This window comes from Protopterus annectens, chromosome 3.part0 (assembly GCF_019279795.1).
Source record: "Protopterus annectens isolate FY-2018-M chromosome 3.part0, PAN1.0, whole genome shotgun sequence".
In the NCBI taxonomy this organism is placed as follows: domain Eukaryota; kingdom Metazoa; phylum Chordata; order Ceratodontiformes; family Protopteridae; genus Protopterus; species Protopterus annectens.
In genome coordinates, this window is record NC_056731.1 from 940,226,804 (window position 1) to 940,245,946 (window position 19,143).

The following is a 19,143-nucleotide window of genomic DNA, read 5'->3' on the forward strand; positions in this document are numbered from 1 at the left end:
GTAAATGAACTTGAGATAGAGAAGTAACTAATAAATGTTTTTAAAGAAAAAGTACTTACAGTTTTAAGAAATGACTTTACTTGAGAGCGGATAGGAAAACACGCATCTGGCATTAAAAGTGGCAAAAAGAGATCTGAGGTAATGTTGAGAGGTGCAGTATAGGTAAAGTTGAGCGGGAGATGGAACAACAGCCAAGTCAGTTCCAAGATACAGAACTGAACCAACAGTCAAGGATTAAGTGAAGACTGACAACATCAGATCAAACTTTAACATATCAGCCTGACAATTCAAAATTCTGAAAATCAAAGTTGCAGAAGTATACACTTTTCTCTATACCTATCAATAACTTTCCTATCCTTATCAGAAAGAGTAGCATTGGAATTGACTACATAATATGAAGTGGGATCAACTAGAGCTACAACTGCTGAGTCAGGTTTGGGAACAATGTATAAAAATTTAAAAGACTGAGGAACTTTATACATTCTATCTGACTTTTTAGCTGGCCAACTATCAGGAAAATCACAGGCAGTAACATACACATCCTCTAAAGCTGGCAGAGCAGTAGGAATAAGTGTAGGATCTGGAAAATCCTTTTGTAACACTCACAGTGCTTTGAGGGACTGAGAAATGTCAGTGTTCTCCCTCTGAAAACACTGGCACATTCGAGCAGTCGTGTCAGAGAAAGAGAAACCCCCCCACAGAAAATATAAGAAACTAAGCTCTCTTCTTTGTCCGATTCCGAAATTGGAGGAAAAAAAACTTGCATCTGTCCCAGAATCTTCCTGTTCAGATTTAGAATCTTGAATCTCTTCAGGAAAAGAGGCATCGTTCTTTCTTTAACCAGAAACTACTTTAACAAGAAGGATTAATAGCCTGAATTAAACCCTGAGCCAGACCCAGTAAACTACTCCTATCCAAAGAAATTCAAACAGTAGATAAGTGCTTGGTCTTCAGTTTCTTTTTACTTAAGAAGAAAACAGTCTACGCACACTGGAAACAGCTCAAGTAATTTACTATAAAAAAATACTAATATTAAACATATTGCGGATGACTATGTACATTTATTAAAGGACTCCTGGGATTTTTTGTGAAGTCTAACATCTGAGACTTATGAAGAGGAAGTGTGTTTTTTGATCCTTGATGTGATCGACTTGTTTTCTTGCATTCCAGTTGAGGAAGGTTTGGATTTGTTTTATGCACTGCTGAGTGAAAAAGGTTCTTCACTCAGTGTGGATGTAATGGTGGAACTTATGAGGATGGTATTGGAGAATAACTACATTTACTTGTGCCCCCATATATGCTAATTTGGTCCTTTTGAAAAATAACATGTTTATTCAATTCTGTTTACTGGAAATACATTAAGTTATATCATCGCTTTTTGGACGATATTTTTGTAATATGGGATGGACCTGAAGACACTCTAACCACCTTCATTGAGTACTTGAACTCCACTAGCAGTTTAAGGTTTACATATAAATACGATTCCACTGGGATTGACTATCTAGATGTTAGGTTGGACAAATGTGAAGGGTGGTTGAAATTTAGGATACACAGAAAAAACACATTTAGTAACTCTTACCTTCCTTATACTACTGCGCACCCCTAGAAACAGAAGAGTAGTATAGTGAAAGGTCAGATGGTTAGGGCCGCCAGAATGACCTCAGAGAGGAATGATTTGTTTGGATGAAATAGAACTGATGTCCAGGATATTCCGCACCAGGGGCTACCCAAACAGTCTAATAGAAGGGGTGCCCATGGAAGTTACTGAGGGGGTGGGATATCAAGTATGTGCTCTTATTAGGAGACATCCAACAAAACCCTTCTTGTCACCAGGGTGACGATAAACATTTTGGAAGGGCACTGGTGATTCAATACAGTAATGTTTCACAAGACATCAACGGTATGATTGAGAAAAACTGGAAAATGTTAAAATTTAACCAGGATATTGCGCAAAAAATAGGTGAGATCCCTTACTTTGTCTTTAAAATAGGGACCAATTTAAAGAAAACTTTGAGAAAAACAAGAATGATGTTAGGCATCAGGGTGGCCTTGGAACTAGAAGGCGAGGAAGATGTGGTTATTGTAAGTACATCATTAATAAGGAACAAGTAACGGTGAACAACGATATGAAAAGTGTTGTAAACTTTAGAAAGGGTAATTGCATGACCAGGGGTATAGTTTACCTGGCCCTATGTAGAGACTGTTCTAGTTTTTACGTTGGGAAATCTGAAAGAACACTGAGTAAACGTATATACGAACATACCTACAACATTAGGAGAAAAAGTCTGAAAAATGCCCTTTACAGGCACCTCCATGTAGAACCCAATCATATTGGGTTTCTCTTTGGAATTTTAGAACAGGTTTCAATGGACCCTAGGGGGGTGATTGGGAAAATTGGCTATGCTGTAGGGAGACCTACTGGCAAATAAAGCTGAACGCAACCAACCCTCCAGGTCTGAATGACCACATCTCTATTAAAACCTACCTGGTTAAGAAAGCAAGGAAACTGTAATCTTATGTTCACTAACGTAGTTAATAGGTTTTTTTACTTCTATTATTATTTTAGTTTATCAATATTTTAATATGTTTCATTTTACCCTAACTAGAGACGGGGATGTGTATTATTTTAACCTGTGTGTTCCATACAAATTGTACTTCATAAGGAAAATGTATATAGTTGCTTCTGTTGATGTTTTAAATATGGGGAGTGTATATATCTTTAAAATAATTTGGCGCTTTTGGGATAAAGGCTATTTAAATGGATGACTTTGTAGTTTGTCTATATTCACTTGAAAAAGCCCTGCATTGTCTCAGGGTGAAAGCGCTTGTGTGTGGAGTACTTTTTACAATAAATTACTTGTGAGCAGTTTCCAGTGTGCCTAGACCATTTTCTTCTTTTTAATTTATTGGTATTTTACAGTCTCCTCCAGTTTTTGTTACTAGGTTTTGGGTGTGTGGACTTGGGCGTGCTGGATATGGCTAGTTCAATTACAGATGATGGAGTTGAGGAAATAAAAGGTCAATCGGACCTGCTAAGTATGCATCTGGAACAGTGTGAGGTATTTTCAGCTATATCCGCCTCAATGCTGAAATGAAAATTTTGAAATTGGACTTTTTCCGCCTCATGGAGTTCCTTACCCAAATTAATGGTACGCTTCCTTGTGGTTAGGCTAGAGCAGCAATAACCAATCGGGTTGATGTGGAATGGAAAGAAGGCAGATGTGATGTCACTAACCACTCACTTTGTGAGTTTATTTCATCTACACAGGCTGGCTATGCAAGTCGCTCTGTTTTCAGGAGTTTACCACTATGAGAGGAATGGTGGAATGAGGAGAGAATATTCAGCTTCCCTTAATGGAGGATTCAGTGGAGGGCCAAACGCGAATGCTCAATGAACTTGCTCAAACCCACCTCCAGGTACTGTAAACATTTCTTGGGCTTCTGCCAAAGAGCCCCATTCAGAAATAGTAGGTTTCCACAATTTAAGTGACTGGATTGACTCTTAAAGGAATTTGTTTAGTGAAAAACTTGAACAAAAAAATGCTGTTGTTAACCACGACCATTCTGTTGCTATGGCTTCCTTAAAGGAAGGAATTAGAGACTAGGAGAATAAATTGTTTAGGATTAAAAATGGAAATTTCAATATTGCACATCTAGAAGAATGTTTAAATAAGCGCATTGTTCCACAGGGATTACGTGTTATGTAAATACCCTGAAGGTTTTATGTATGATAATGCCATGATTCAAGAATTTAATCAAGTGTTTGATGTTTGGATTTAAAATGATGGCTTTAATGTTAAAATATTCAAAGAAAAAGGTTGATTTTTTTTTATTGAGGGATGCTGAGAGACTAAATAAGGCTATAAGAAGTAATCGATTATTTGAATTTTATAAAGATGTATATGAATACTGCTTTATACATGTGGACAGAAAATGTGAAGATGATTTTGTAAGAAAGCAAACAAAAAGTTAACTAGGGATTTAAAACAGTATAGGGACAATAAAGCATATGTATTTAAAGGAGGACTAAACAGAAACAAAGTGCATGAAACTTTGAATGTTGGTGGGGTAGACTGTTTGGACAAAAATTCAAATGGGGGATTAGCCAACGCTGATGCCAAAGAGGGTGGTAATATATGTGGTCCACACAAAGTCAATAATGTTAGCGAACCAGTTTTTGAGCTGAAGACACCAAATCCATTGGACCCTAAAATTGGTTTAGACTTTATTGCACACTCAGCTGGGGGAGATGATGAAGACATGAGTGAACAGGATTTTTCCACAGGCAAGGGGAAAGGGAAGAATCAAAGAAAGACCAAAACGAAGGGGAAGGTTTAATAGTTGGTGGGGATGGTGTGATGTTGTCCTACAATGGTTTCAGATTTTTAATTTGAGTGTAATTGAGATTAAATTAGAGCATTTTGACTATTTGAAAAGGGCTTTAAATTTGTTCCATCGGGGGTTTTGACATTTGTGACACCTTGATTAAAGTAAAGCTATTTGTTAGAAAGTTGAATTTTGCTCTATTGTTTGATCAGCACTATAAGGGAGATGAGGCCATTTTTAGGCAAGTTATTATTTACAACCCACCTCTGCACCCAGCATTGCAGGTTTTTGAAGCAGTATGTATGAAGCAGTATGATATTTATACACTTAGTACTGACAACAACATTACGAAAAGATGCGAGTACACACCAAACCTGACCATGAAGGAGAAGGAAATTTTGGAGGAGTTAATGGCTGATAGGGAAATCCACATTATGAGACCTGATAAAGGGGGAAGAATGGTCCTGGTCAATGATATTGATTATTCAAGTAAAATTCGGGAAATGTTGAACAATACTAGTGTATGTGCCAGTATCTATTAACAAAATATTTTGTATAGGAAGGTGGACCTAGCAATAGAGGAATTGATACTGGAAAACAGACTTGACCAGAGGGTAGGTGGAATACTGCAAATTAAGCAGCCTAGAATTGCTTCTTTTTTCTGTATCCCTAAGATACATAAAAGAGTACCATCAATCCACCCAACAGACCTATTGTCTCAGGGGGAGGATCAAAAATCTACCCTATAGCCACTTTTTTAGATCATTCCCTTTAACATATCGCAGATGACTATGAACATTTATTAAAGGACTCCTGGGATTTTTTGCAAAGTCTAACATCTGAGACATATGAAGGGGAAGTGTGTTTTTTTACCATTGATATGGTCAACTTGTTTTCTTGTATTCCAGTTGAGGAAGGTTTAGATTTGTTTATGTACTGAGTGAAGAAAGTTCTTCACTCAGTGTGGATGTAATGGTGGAACTTATGAGGATGGTATTGGAGAATAACTACATTTACTTTGAGGGAGAGACCTTCAAACAGGTTAACGGCGTAGCTATGAGGGCAGCTTGTGCCCCCATATACACTAATTTGGTCCTTTTGAAATGGGAAATAACATGTTTATTCAATTCTGTTTACTGGAAATACATCAAGTTATATAGTCGCTTTTTGGACGATATTTTTGTAATATGGGATGGACCTGAAGACACTCTAACCACCTTCATTGAGTACTTGAACTCCACTACCAGTTTTTTAAGGTTTACATATAAATGCGATTCCACTGGGATTGACTATCTAGATGTCAGGTTGGATAAATGTGAAGGGAGTTTGAAATCTAGGATACACAGAAAAAACACATTTAGTAACTCTTTCCTTCCTTACACTAGTGCGCACCCCTGGAAACAGAAGAGTATAGTGAAAGATCAGATGGTTAGGGCTGCCAGAATGACCTCAGAGAGGAATGATTTTTTGGATGAAATAGAACTGATGTCCAGGATATTCAGCATCAGGGGCTACCCGAACAGTCTAAGAGAAGGGGTGGCCATGGAAGTTACTGAGGGGTGGGGTATCAAGTATGTGCCCTTATTAGGAGACATCCAACAAAACCTCTCTTGTCACCAGGGTGACAATGAACAACATTTTGGAAGGGCACTGGTGATTCCATACAGTAATGTTTCACAAGAAATCAAGGGTTTGATTGGGAAAAACTGGAAAATGTTAAAATTTAACCAGGATATTGCAAACAAAATAGGGGAGATCACTTACTTTGTCTTTAAAACAGGGACTAATTAAAAAAAAACTTTTTGAGAAGAACATGAATGATGTTGCGCATCAGGGTGGCCTTGGAACTAGAAGGTGTGGAAGATGTGGTTATTGTAAGTACATCATTAATAAGGAAGTAACGTTGAACGATATGAAAAGTGTAAACTTTAAAAAAGAGTAATTGCATGACTAGGGGTATAGTTTACCTGACCCTATGTAGGCAGTGTTCTAGTTTTTACTTTGGGAAATCGGAAAGAACATTGAATAAACGTATATACAAACATACCTACAACATTAGGAGAAAAAGTTTGAACAATGCCCTTTACAGGCACCTCCATGTAGAACCCAACCATACTGGGTTTCTTTTTGGAATTTTAGAACAGGTTTCAATGGACCCTTGGGGGGGGGGGGGATTGGGAAAACAGGCTATGCTGTAGGGAGACCTATTGACAAATAAAGCTGAACATCAACCAACCCTCCAGGTCTGAATGACCACATCTCTATTAAACCTTATCTGGTTAAGAAAGCAAGGAAACTGCAAACTTTTGTTCTTTAATGTAGTTAATAGGTTTTTTACTTTGATTATTACTTTGGTTTATCAATATTTTATTAATATTTTTTATTTTACCCTAATTAGAGAAGGGAATGTGTATTATTTTAACCTATGTGGTCCATAGAAGTTGTACTTCATAAGGAAAATGTATATAGTTGCTTCTGTTGAGGTTTTAAATATGGGGAGTGTATATATCTTTAAAATAATTTGGCGCCTTTTGGGGAACAAGGGTATTTAAATGGATGACTTTGTTGTTTTTCTATATTCACTTAAAAAAACCTGCATTGTGTCAGGGTGAAAGCGCTTGTGTGTGGAGTATTTTTTATAATAAATTACTTGTGAGCCATTTCCAGTGTGCCTAGACAGTTTTCTTTTTAATTTATTGGTATTTTACAGTCTCCTCTCAGTTTCTAAGTTTCTTTTTGACAGAAAAAAATGGAGCCAACCATGCTGCTAATGGCAGTAGAAGCTTTCCCATGGATGTATACAACATTCAGACACAACTGGGAAACCTTACCTGTTCCCTCTCCCAGGGCTTACAAGAGTGGCTTCTCCCTTGCCCACTGAGGGGACTTCCAACAGCCGAAGAGGACATGGCTAACCCCATGATCCATAGTGCCCGTTATTTGTTACACCACATGAATCTGGGTTAAAATATGAGTGATCTGGAGTATAAGAAATGGCCACAGCAGAGTTACCCACGTTCAGCTGAGGCAAATTGCTAACCTGCTGTGGTGGCAAAGGCTGCTTGCTTATTTTTCTTCTTTCTGTGGCTGGAAGGAGGACAGAGCATGGGACCAGTAGTCTGTTTCATTGTCAAGCCAAAAATTGTACCGCTTTCACTGGTAAGACAAGCAGCAAATGTTTATTAACACTACCAGTCTACAAGTTACTATTTTGACAGAAAAACACAGTAAAAAAGCACTTTAAATTTTTATTTTACTTTTGTGAGGCTGGCTTAAACAGCTTCTCCACGTAAAAAAATGTTTTCAGTTACTTTATACCACTTTTAAACTGACAAGAAAAACTAGTGCGCCATTTAAAAGTACGTTACAGTCTTGTGACACCCTGTTAAAACACAACACTCCGAGCTTTTATCACTTTCCTCTACAGGAAAGCTACTTTAAACAGCAACACAAACAAGAAAATGGAAGTTTCTCCCCTCCACGGAGCCTTATTTGCCCAACAAAGGAACAGCACAAACACAGTGCCAATCATTAAAAGCCTCAGGGGAACATACTATTTGGTGGCAGTAAAGCTCTGAAGGACTTTGTACCCAAACTTGTCATTAAAGTCAGCTAAAGCTGCCTGAAGCTTTGGAAGCTGTCTGACTGTGATAGCCTTGGCAGGATATAAACCACACACAGCCAAGACTACTTTCCCCAGCAGTGATCGATATGAACATCAGAAAGATTTTAGTTGTGGTTATGTTCTTGGATCTTTGCATAGTACTTTGTGTCATGTTTAACAAGGTATTTAGTATGCTTCAAAAGGTATTTGCAATAGGGTTACCATCTGTCCCTCTTAGGGCAGTTGTCTCCTATTGGGGGGGGAAGCACTAAAATGGTAAATGTTCTGGGACTTGAGGACAAAAAAATCTCGGATATTTTCATTAGTAGTTGCTTAAAACAGTTATTTTGTGTCTGAAACACCTACATGTTATATAAAATAGCATATGCAACTAAAATACTACAAGAATAAGCTTTTATTTTGACAAAGTGAAGTATTGTCCTTTGCACTAGCTGTGGGTATGTTTTGTCCTGCAAAACCTGACATTTCTACAAAAAATATCCCACTGTGGGCATTTAAAAGGTGGGAACCCTAGTTTGCAATGTTGCTGCTTTGATTAATTTATTACTTCATTACTCACCCAGATCTTCCAGACTTTGTTCCTTAAAACGTATTTTTGTACTTCTGGTTCACCACAGAGCTGGATTTTATTCACCTTTCATTGTTCTGAGTGGGACAAGTTCATTTAATATATTCATGAAGGTTTTACTGAATTCAAATACTGCTTCAGCTAGTGGTAGATGTAGGTTGGATGAGCTGCAGTGTTCTAAGTTGGTGATAAAATGTCATTGCTAAAACTTGACAGGGATGACTGCAATTAGGGATACAGACAATAGGCAAGAGGAGGCTGGAATTTATTGGAGAAAACTGGTAAAATAATCAAAGCATTGGGAGCAAATAATGAGAGAAAGAGAAAGGTAATAGAATTGGGAGAGGCCAAGAATTTATTTTGACAGCAAGACCGACTTTGCCTTCCCTATCAAGGATTAATATCAGAGTATAGGCAAACAGAAATACATAGTGGGGATCCTAAGTGAAAGACCAATGCTGGTACAGTTTTATTAGAACTTAAAACTGAAGTTGCCGCTAAAAAGGGAATAATTAGTACAGCATACAAAATATTGCATGATAACGATAAGAATCAATCACAGAGGAGGTTAGAAGGGACTGAAGAGAGATTAGATGAGCAATTCACAAAGAAACAATGGGGGATATATGGAGGTCTCCCAAATACATAAAGTCTACAAGATTTAGGATCTTTGCTTGGAAGTGTTTACATTGGAGTCAACTTGGGCTTTAAAAATACCTAAGAATTCTTCATCAGGTAGACAGCAAATGTTGGAGGTGTGATGGGGAAGAAAGAGATAACTGGGAACATTTTCTGGAAGTGTAATGAGCTGGCAGACTTTTAAGATTCCTTGCAGATTGCTCTGTCAGAGATACTGGGTGAACAAATTGGTGTAACTAAGGAAATGATTTTTTGAGCTATGGTACAGAATCGGAATTGCCTACACATAAGTAAGGCCTTGCTGAGACTAATTATGGTGGCTGCCAAAAAAAGCAATTACTAGAAAATGGAAATCAAAGTCTAAAACTTTTTACTAGTAGCGAATATATTAACAGAGATAAAACAAGTGGAATTGGGATCCCCGGAAGAATGCCCCTCAACCTTGACGTTGAGAGAAGATGAAAGGATGTTGCACTTCCCTACATGAAAATTTACAATAGCTGCTAGTTGTAATTTTATGGCGGACAAATTGGCCCCATGCTGGAAAAGCAAGCTGAGAAACACAAGGATATCCGAAATAGGGGCAGAAAAGGGATTATTCCATTCCAAAGCCCAAACTGAAAATCTCTGTCATTTGCTATATTACACTTTTTTTTGGTAGAGGGCTTCTGATAAGCCAGTATAATTTTTAAAACAGGGAAGCTAGCCTGGACTTTTGAAGGATCGCTGAAAGTTGAGAAACCAAGCAGTTAGAGGGACTGGAGATTGGGAGTTTCAAGTTCGATGGATGGGAAATCAGATCCTGCCTGGGACCTAGTATCCCATGGATGATACTGGCTGTGAGACCGCAGGAAGGAAAACCATACCTCACAAAGCCAGAAGGGGGCAATGAGGATGAGAGTGCTCTTTAACCTCCTGGCTTGCTGCAAAACTTTGGGGATTAGAGAAATGGGAGGATAAGCATACAGGAGACCCAGGGTCCAATCATGGACTAGAACATCCCTGGGTGACTCCCCAAGTAAGTAAGTGTGTGTGTGTGTGTGTGTGTGTGTGTGTGTGTGTGTGTGTGTGTGTGTGTGTGTGTGTGTGTGTGTAGGGGGGGAGGCAGAGCGAAATACTTGCTGCACTTGTTGTTCAGGGGAGAGGCAGAGAGGTCGCAGCAAGATTGGCCCCAAGGGTTAAAGATCTAATCAGCTACCAATTCATTCAGTGACCACTCGTGTGGACTCGAGATCAATCTGCTCAATCTGTCCGCCAGAACACTGGGCTCCCCCAGAATGTGCGTTGCAATGAGAAAGTGGTTTGAAGAGATTGCCCATTCCTAAACCCTCATACCCTCTTCCTGCACAACGGGCAAGATCGGGCCTGATGTACAACTCGCATGTTGTCTAAGAATTGCAATCATTCCCAGAGGGAGGCAGTCCTGAAAGGCTTGCAACGAAAAACCACCACCCTCATCTCTAGGACATTTATGTGCAATTTGGTCTCTGTTATGGACCACATGCCTTGGATCATTCTTCCCTGAAAATACCCCCACCCCAACAGGGAAGCATCGGTGGTCACTGTGGCTAGAGGTGGAGGGGGGAGTGAAGGGTCTGGGAGACTGAGGTAATCTGTAAGCATCCACCACTATAGATGACGCTTGCATATTAGTCTGATGGGGGTTGACAGTGGATGATACAGAAAATACCACTGGACTGCTACGGTCCACTGTAGAACTTGCATGAAGAATACTGATAAAGGAACCAAGAGAATGGCAGCTGACATGGACCCTTTGGAAATGAGGACCAGGCAAGCTAGTGGTTTTGGGGTATCTAGTAACAGTTGTACCTACTGTCTCAATGATCTTATTCTCTGTGGAGGTAGAGCAGCTATTTGGTCTGGTTGTGTTCAATTGCATCCCTATAAACTCTTCATCCTATACGGGCAACATTTATGACTTTGCCAAATTCACTGAGATTCCCAGGCAATTGAAGAGATGTAGCAAAGCCTGAATGGCTCACAGTTAATGCCTTGTAGGTGCAGTAAGGACCCAATTGTCTAGCTATGGAAACACCTGGAATCCTTGCAGTTGGAGGTGGGCTGCAACCACTGCCATGTAGCTGGTGAATACCCAGGCCCAGGGAGCAGTCGTGAGACCAAAGGGCAGAGCTCTGAACTGGTAATGGCTGGATCCAGCCCAAGTGCAGGTGTCTCCTGGAGTCCCTGTCTTATTCTGATATGACAGCATGCATCCTGGAGGTCTATACAGCACATCGAGTTGTCCTTGCGTAGAAGTGGCAATATGGACTGCACTGTAACCAAGTGGAACTTCGACTTTTTCATGAATAAGTTCAGACTGCGCAAGTCTAAGATTAGTCTAAGGTCTCCCGTTTTCTTTGGCACTAAAAAGAAGCACAAGTAAGTTCTGCATCCTTGATGTTCAGTTGGGACCTCCTGGATGACTTTTTTCCCTAGAAGTTTCTGAACCTCTATGATGGCATTCTCCCTCTGACTGGGTGGCACATCAGGGAGATATCTCCAGGGACTGGAAGTAGGAAGGGAAAAGGGAATATAGTAACCTCTAAGTTAACACCCAGTTGTGGTTTATGTTTGTTCAGGCATCTGGGTGCAAGGATTGTAAGGGAGAAATGAACAAAAAAAGTATGTTTCTGTAGAAGGGTTTGAATATGTGACTGAAGGCATGCAGAAAAAAGTACAAAGTACTGGACATGTGCTAAGCTGCTATGTGTTTTTGTCCTTTTAAGGAAGGGTCTTATTTTTAGGAAACATTAACCTTTTATGTACATACCTGCTGAAACGTATGACAAGTATGTTTTTATAACTTACTGCTGACAGATGAATTTTAACTGGTAAACATGTTTTTAAGGAAGTTAAACCTTCTGCCTGAGATCCCAGCAACAGGGGCCAGTCTGAAGTAGTTTGAAATGTTTACAAGGTTAATTGGTCAATGTCCAGATCTGCCTAGCCTAGCAACAAGGATATTAATGTATTGAACCTATAAGCCCTGAAACCTGTCCAAAATTGATTGGTCAGTATTATACTTCTTTGTTTTTAACAAACTACTGGTGCTGCATACTAAAAGGTATATAAGCTGATGATTTTTATATTTCAGAGAGACTGTTACTTAAACTTTGTCTCCCACATGCATGTGTGAGGAATAAAGATTTTGAACTACTGCCAAGAGACGGACTCCTTTATTTACCACCTTAACAGCTGGTGCTGTTGCAAAATCAGATTTTCGGACTCTGGGATCTGTGATCAAACAAACAGATGAATAAAGGGCCTTGTGCAGGTTTTCTGCTTTCTCTTTTTGCCTATGGAATCAGTTCACAACTGCACATTTCTTTTTGGTTCCTCTCTCGCCAGAAACATTTCTGTAACGATGTGACAAGGTAAGGATTGTGTTATGTTTCCCTTCTTATTATACGAGGATTATGGGTTATTGTTTCTGGAATGACCGTGGGCACCTTTTCAGACCACTCTGATTTTGTATACGAATGGGTATTATGTTAAACATTTTTTGATAGTAGTCAATTCCTTATTGGCGAACTCGCAAAAATGGGTGCTAGTGTGAGAACTTTTGCACAAGAGCCTGAAAAAGGCACACCTGCAGGTTATATGTATTCTAAATGTTCGAGAGATACTTGCTTGTTTGTACTTAGATTTATGGATCAACTTGACAAAAATGGTGGAAAATTAAGCTTTCCCTCTTGCAGGGACTTTTGAGAGAGATTTTGCAAAACTTACAAAAACGTTTAAAAGAAAAAGGTAAAAAGATTCCTGCTGGCCAGCTTTTAATTCTTGGCAGGTAGAGTCAAAAGACCAAGAAAAACAGTATTGTTCATAGCCTAAAATATAACACTGCAAGATTAAAATCTCAGTTACAAGCTGCAAATAGGACCGTTGGCAGTCTCCAACATGCTGATGGTAAACTCAGGAGGATTATGGATTTTATTGCCTTAAAGAACTTAAAAAAAAAAAAAATGCAGCTCACTCAGGATGAGTCGTCAGAAGACGACTATGTATGTAGCCTGGTGGTACCCTCTGCTCACCCTCCACCATAGCAACAACCAGATTCCTCTGACTCATCTCCACCACAGCCCATGCAGCATTCCCTACCGTCCTCACCACCCTATCAGAGTGTTAGTTCCTTTAAGTACTTCTTCCACTGTTCCAACACCAGCTCCTTCCCTTGCAGGTAAACAGCTAGCTGATTATTTCCCCCTCCAGATACACCCAGTAACTCTCCCATGTCTAGAACTACACACCATCAACAGTCAAGAAAGAATGCAGGCAAATCTAAACATCAGCAAATAACAGATGCAGATTCCTCTCAAATGTATTTAGGGCTTCCTAAGTTGCATAAACAAAAAAATTCTATTTCCCTTTTCTAGACGTACCAAGTTACTCCCTCGTCAATATGTTCTTCAGTTTCCTATAATTACTGCTGGCGATGGCTACTTTGGTCCTGATAAGTTTAATCCAAATGAAGATGAGAACAGCTCCTCTTCAGACGAGGATGAGGATCCAGAAACAAAAACCCAAGCAGCTCAATTACATCCCTTACGTCAAGTACCCAATACTGCCCATTGCAGAGACAATAATGCACCCCCCTCCACTATAAATGTGGTTCTTGCTTGGTCTGCTGTAGATTTTCAAGTGATAATTCAGTCATTTCCTCCAATTAGGCAAAAATCCTGCTAAGTTTGCTAAAATATTATCAGGACATGTTAAACTGCAAAACCCCACCATAGAAATTAGGGCAGTCTTGGAATGTGTTTTGCGGCCTGACCTCCTAAAGCGTGTCTGAGAGCACAAAGGAGTACCAACCTAAACACAGCATATTGATCAAACTTTCTGAAATCCATGATAAGATTTTGCAAGCCATTATGGTGATTTGTTCACCAGTCCCTAATTGGTCCAGGATTAAGGCAGTCCATGCAGAGGGAAGGGGAAACTACTGATGCATACTTGAAACACATGGCAGATACCTTTGAAGCATACTCCAGTTACCTGGAGGCGACTGATGGCCCAGCGGCAAGCGGGCTTTCAGCTGCCTTGGTGGAAGGACTATTACCTCCTATTAGGGACCAACTCAAGAAGGTCTGCCTAAATTGGCAGAGTTTGGGCTTGTAAGAGCTGGTCACTCGGGTACAATATTTAGCTGACATTTTGGACAGGGAAAAGTGAGACAAAAAGGAACAACAAGAGCAGGCACATCTGCAAGTTTTGAGTTCCCTTATGTAACAGCAGCCATGCCCTAACCAACACTCATGCAACAATAGGGGAAAACAAAATGCAAACCAGCAGCCTCGTTTCTCTGCCCCACAGCAGCAGAGATTCCCTGTAAATCAGGGATATCAGCGGCAAAACCTAAACCCATGTTTCAATTGTGGTCAAACAGGCCACTGGAGACAAAATTGCCCTTACTTACAGCCAGTGTCTCAACCTTGGCAGCCACCTAATGCCAACCAGCATACACAGCCTTGGCAATCACCTGCCACCAATCAGGCAGCGCCTCAGTCAACCTTCCAGTCTGCGGCACCCTCACTGCACCAATCGGGACCACCCATCATTGCTACTCAGTGGCAAGCACCCACTTGGCAAAGTAGCCAATAGGACAGTACTGAACAGGATATACAGCTATTTCCTCTGCTTACAATGCAACAGTCTGGCCCCTATGTCCATTTACAAGTACGGAATTACTCTCTTCCTTTCCTCATAGGTACAGATGCTACACGATCTATTATTACTGCCTCCACAGCTACCTCCCTACCTCTTTCTTCGACATGCATTAAGGGAATTGGGGTATCAGGAGTACCGGCTAATTACCCTCTCACAGAGCCAGTGCATGTTAATCTCGGTCCTTTAGTGGCTAAACATGCTTTCCTAGTTGGAACGTCTGTGCCATCAAACTTACTGGGGAGAGATTTATTATGCAAATTTAACTACACCGTTTTTTGTACTTCTGAGGGCGTTTTTCTAAATGTGCCTGAAAATCACCCTCTATTGGGTTTCCCCCTTACCACATGAAGATGTTCTCTTTTCTTTTGTCTGAAGCACCTTCTACCACAGAAGAAGATTTACATCTCTTAAACAAGCTGCCCTCAGGTCTGTGGACTACCCATGATAACATTGGCTGTATAACTGATGCAGAACCTGTACAAATCATGTTAAAACAAAATGAGCGGTTGCCAAGAGTAAATCAATATCCATTGTCAGCTGAGGCTGAACAGGAAATTAAGCCAGTAATTCAGGCTCTTGTACAACAGGGCATAACAGTGCCTGTTACTAGCCCTTGTAATACTCCCATACTACCTGTAAAAAAACAGGTAAGGACACTTGCCGTTTTGTACAGGACCTTTGAGCAGTAAATTCAGTTGTTGTACCAGTATTCACAATAGTTCCTAACCCTGCAAATATTCTTAGTTCCATACCTCCGACAGCCACCACTTTTCTCTGTGATAGATATTTCTTCTGCTTTATTTTCTATTCCTTTGCATCTTGATAGTCAGTATCATTTTGCCTTTACCTATCAAGACCAACAGTATACATGGACTATGTTACCACAGGGTTATGTAGAGTTCCCAAAGCCTTGTTTCTAGGGAAATGAAGATAATTAGACAAAGAAACATTTCCTTGCAATTCTACATCGATACAGTATGTGGATGATTTACTACTCGCTTCACTCTCCCTCCAAGCTTGCAAAACAGATGTGCTTTTTTTTTGCTTCAACAACTTGCAATGTTAGGTTTCAAAGTAAACAAGACAAACTCATAACTCTGAAAACCCCAGGTCCAGTATCTTGGACACCTTATTTCAGGCAACTACAGACAAGTGCTTCCCTCTAGGCTATCCAGTCTGCCCCTCGCCCTATAACTTTAAATTAACTCCGTTCTTTTCTTGGACTTGCTGGCTACTGCAGACAGTGAATTATGCAGAAGTAGCTAAGCCGCTTTTAGAACTTTTAAAGACGGATGTAGCCGAACCCCTTCCTTGGAATGACAAGCATAAACAAGCTTTCTGTCACTTAAAAACTCTCCTATCTAACCCTCCAGCTCTAGGACTACCAGATTATTCTAAAGAATTCTATCTTTTCTGTTGTGAAAGAAATCAAGTGGCACTTGGCCTGTTGGCACAGCAACAAACTGGTGAGTTTCGCCCAGTTGCTTATTACAGTGCCACCCTTGATCCAGTAGCAGCAGCCTTACCACCCTGTTAGTATGTAGTGGCCGCAGCCGCACGTCTTTACAATATGGATTCCCCACTAACCCTTGGCCACAATAGCTTTTTGGCTGTGCCCCACTCAGTGGAATCTCTCTTGCTCAAATCAAAGACAATACCTTTTGGCTGCACGACTTACCAAATATGAGCTAGAACTATTTGATCCTTCCCTTAAAATAGTTCGTTGTCCTCCTTTAAATCCAGCTTTTCTTATACCTACTTCTGAGTGAACCACATGATTGTATGTCTGCTGTTAACCTTCTGCTTTCTCTTAGAAGTGATCTACAAGATAAGCTGCTGATGATCCTTTTTGGGGATGGAGAATGTCTACGACGGAAAGATGGTCAACTAGTAGCTGCATTTGGCATCTGCACCACAGACTCTTTTAACTGGAATTCTTCAAGGACAGGTGTCTGCGCAAGCAGCCGAACTGGATGCATTGACTGAAGCTTGCAAATTAGCCAAAGATAAAACTGTTACCATTTACACTGACTCCAGGTATGGACATGGAGTCATGCACGATTTTGGAACTCTATGGAAGCAGAGAGGGTATTTAATATCCTCTGGAACATTAATAAAAAACTTATTTTGTACATAACTTGTAAAATGCCTTGCTTCTACTGAAGCACATAGCGGTTGTAAAGTGTGCTGCCCCATAAGACAGACGTTTATTTTGAAATAAAAGGAAATAATTTAGCTGACTGGGCAGCAAAGCATGCTGCATTATCATCTCCTGTTCAGGAAATACAATTGCAGCCAGAACAAACTGTAAATAATAAATCTAATAATGTGTTACTTGGTTGTTTAGCTAATGTTTTCAAATTTCAGAATGCTACTGAAGATCATGAAAAGGTACGGTGGATTCAAGATGGCTGCACTTAGTCATCGGATAATCTTTTGGTGCCACCCAGACGGCCAACCTGTGGCACTACGAAATTTCCTTCACCAACTGGTCCAAGCGTACCATTTACCAGCTCACACAGGTAAAAATGGTCTGATTAGACAATTATTATTTGATTGGTATGCACCTTACCTTTACAAGGCCATTCAGCATCTGATTCAAACATGCTCTGTTTAGCTTATAACATTTCTAAATCGACTTCTATTTCCCAACAGCATACCGAAAAGCCATAGGAACCTTTTTGTATGGTGCAGTGGGACTTTATAGAACTCCCACAGTGTGCAAGATTTCATTACATACTGGTTATCATTTATTTCTTTTCTGGTTGGATTGAAGTCTTTCCTTGTGCTAAAAATGATGCAACCATGGTTGCAAAAAAGTTAGTGACTGAGGTAATTCCCTGTTTTGGAGTATCATGTGAAATACAGTCTGATAAGGGATCAAATTTTACTGAAAAACTAACTGAAGACATTTGTACTATGTTAAATGTAAAACTATCTTTGCATTGTCCTTGCTGGCCATAGGCCTCTGGAATGGTTGAACATGTCAACCAGGCCATTAAGACTAGGCTAGCATAAATTACAGCTGAAACAGGTTTAAAATGGCCTGAGGCACTGCCTCTGGTATTGTTTTCTGCTCGATCTGCAGCGAGCGCTGCCAAGAAGCTGTCACCTCATGATATTTTAATGGGCCGCCCTATGCAGCTCCCCTCCAATAAACTTAGTAACTACCTTGACTGATGACTCTCTGTTGCGTTATTGCCAAACCCTTGTTCCTCTTTTGCAGTGCTACCACAAGACTGTTGTCTCCTCCTTACAACCACCTGATCCAAATGTTACGCATTCCATCCAGCCTGGTGATTGGGTCTACGTCAAACATTTGATGCAAGCATACATCACAGCCTTGATGGAAGGGGCCGTTTTTGGTTCTCCTACAAGGATCATCGACCTGGATCCACGTATCCCATGTTCGGAAGGTATTGCCAATAGATAATCACCAACCTCTCACCTTTGCTGAAGTATTCATCACCGAACCCATCACCCACCATACAAAGAGTAAGAAACCTACCGATCATAATGATGACTAATCAAGTGCCTCTTGTCGATAACACTACAACTACCTTCTGTACTCAGTCCAAAGCTTCTGGTGCCTCGCAATCTGTAAAGTCAGCAATATGGACTCTTTCGTAAACGGCACAGGGTATGTGCTCTTTGTTTTGCCTTGGTGTTTCTTCTGGGACTACTTTGCCCTTTTTATTCCTTGCTGTCATTACTCACTTGCCTAATGACAACAATATTGCTATTCCAAAAAGGGCTACATCATAGCATCCTGCTTTTAATACCCATTATGTCTTAAAATTGGCTTATGCAGACGCACTCTACTTTTTGGATATGTATAACAATTACAACTGTTTTTGAGGGATTGATGATTGCCACAACACCATTAAATGCAAATGGCACATGGACTCATTTACTGCACAATATCTCAAATATCACTAGTGTAGAAAAAGTATCACTTTACTTACCAAAAAGGCAAAATGGAAAAATGTTTTCAAAAAATCAGAAATGTAAAAGTCGGTTGGAGTTTTTGCAATGTAATGCTTACATACCAATGTTATAGTGACTACTACTGCAATGCAAGTTACAAAGAGCTACATACTCTTCTGGAAAATGGGACTGGAAATAATTGTATCCAATTGTTAGAGGAAACAAACAATACATGTAAAATTGTTTCATGGAAACGTAAATGCTGGTGGGCTCTATGTCTCTGTAAACATTTCAACTATGACTGAAGATTATTACTTTATTTGTGGTAATAGTGCTTATAAATGGTTACCTGGAAATTGGTCGGGTAGCT

General features: G+C 40.0%; 1 protein-coding gene and 1 long non-coding RNA gene across 2 annotated transcripts in view; one reads left to right on the forward strand and one right to left on the reverse strand.

The window, feature by feature from the left end:
* LOC122796959 (kinesin-like protein KIF13A) overlaps positions 1 to 19,143 on the reverse strand; it is a 1,146,649-nt gene that overhangs the window by 651,060 nt on the left and 476,446 nt on the right. The window lies entirely within an intron of this gene.
* LOC122796637 lies at positions 12,451 to 18,176 on the forward strand. Its single transcript, XR_006364001.1, has 3 exons — positions 12,451 to 12,553; positions 17,214 to 17,368; positions 18,073 to 18,176. It is a non-coding gene; the product is annotated as an uncharacterized LOC122796637 (long non-coding RNA).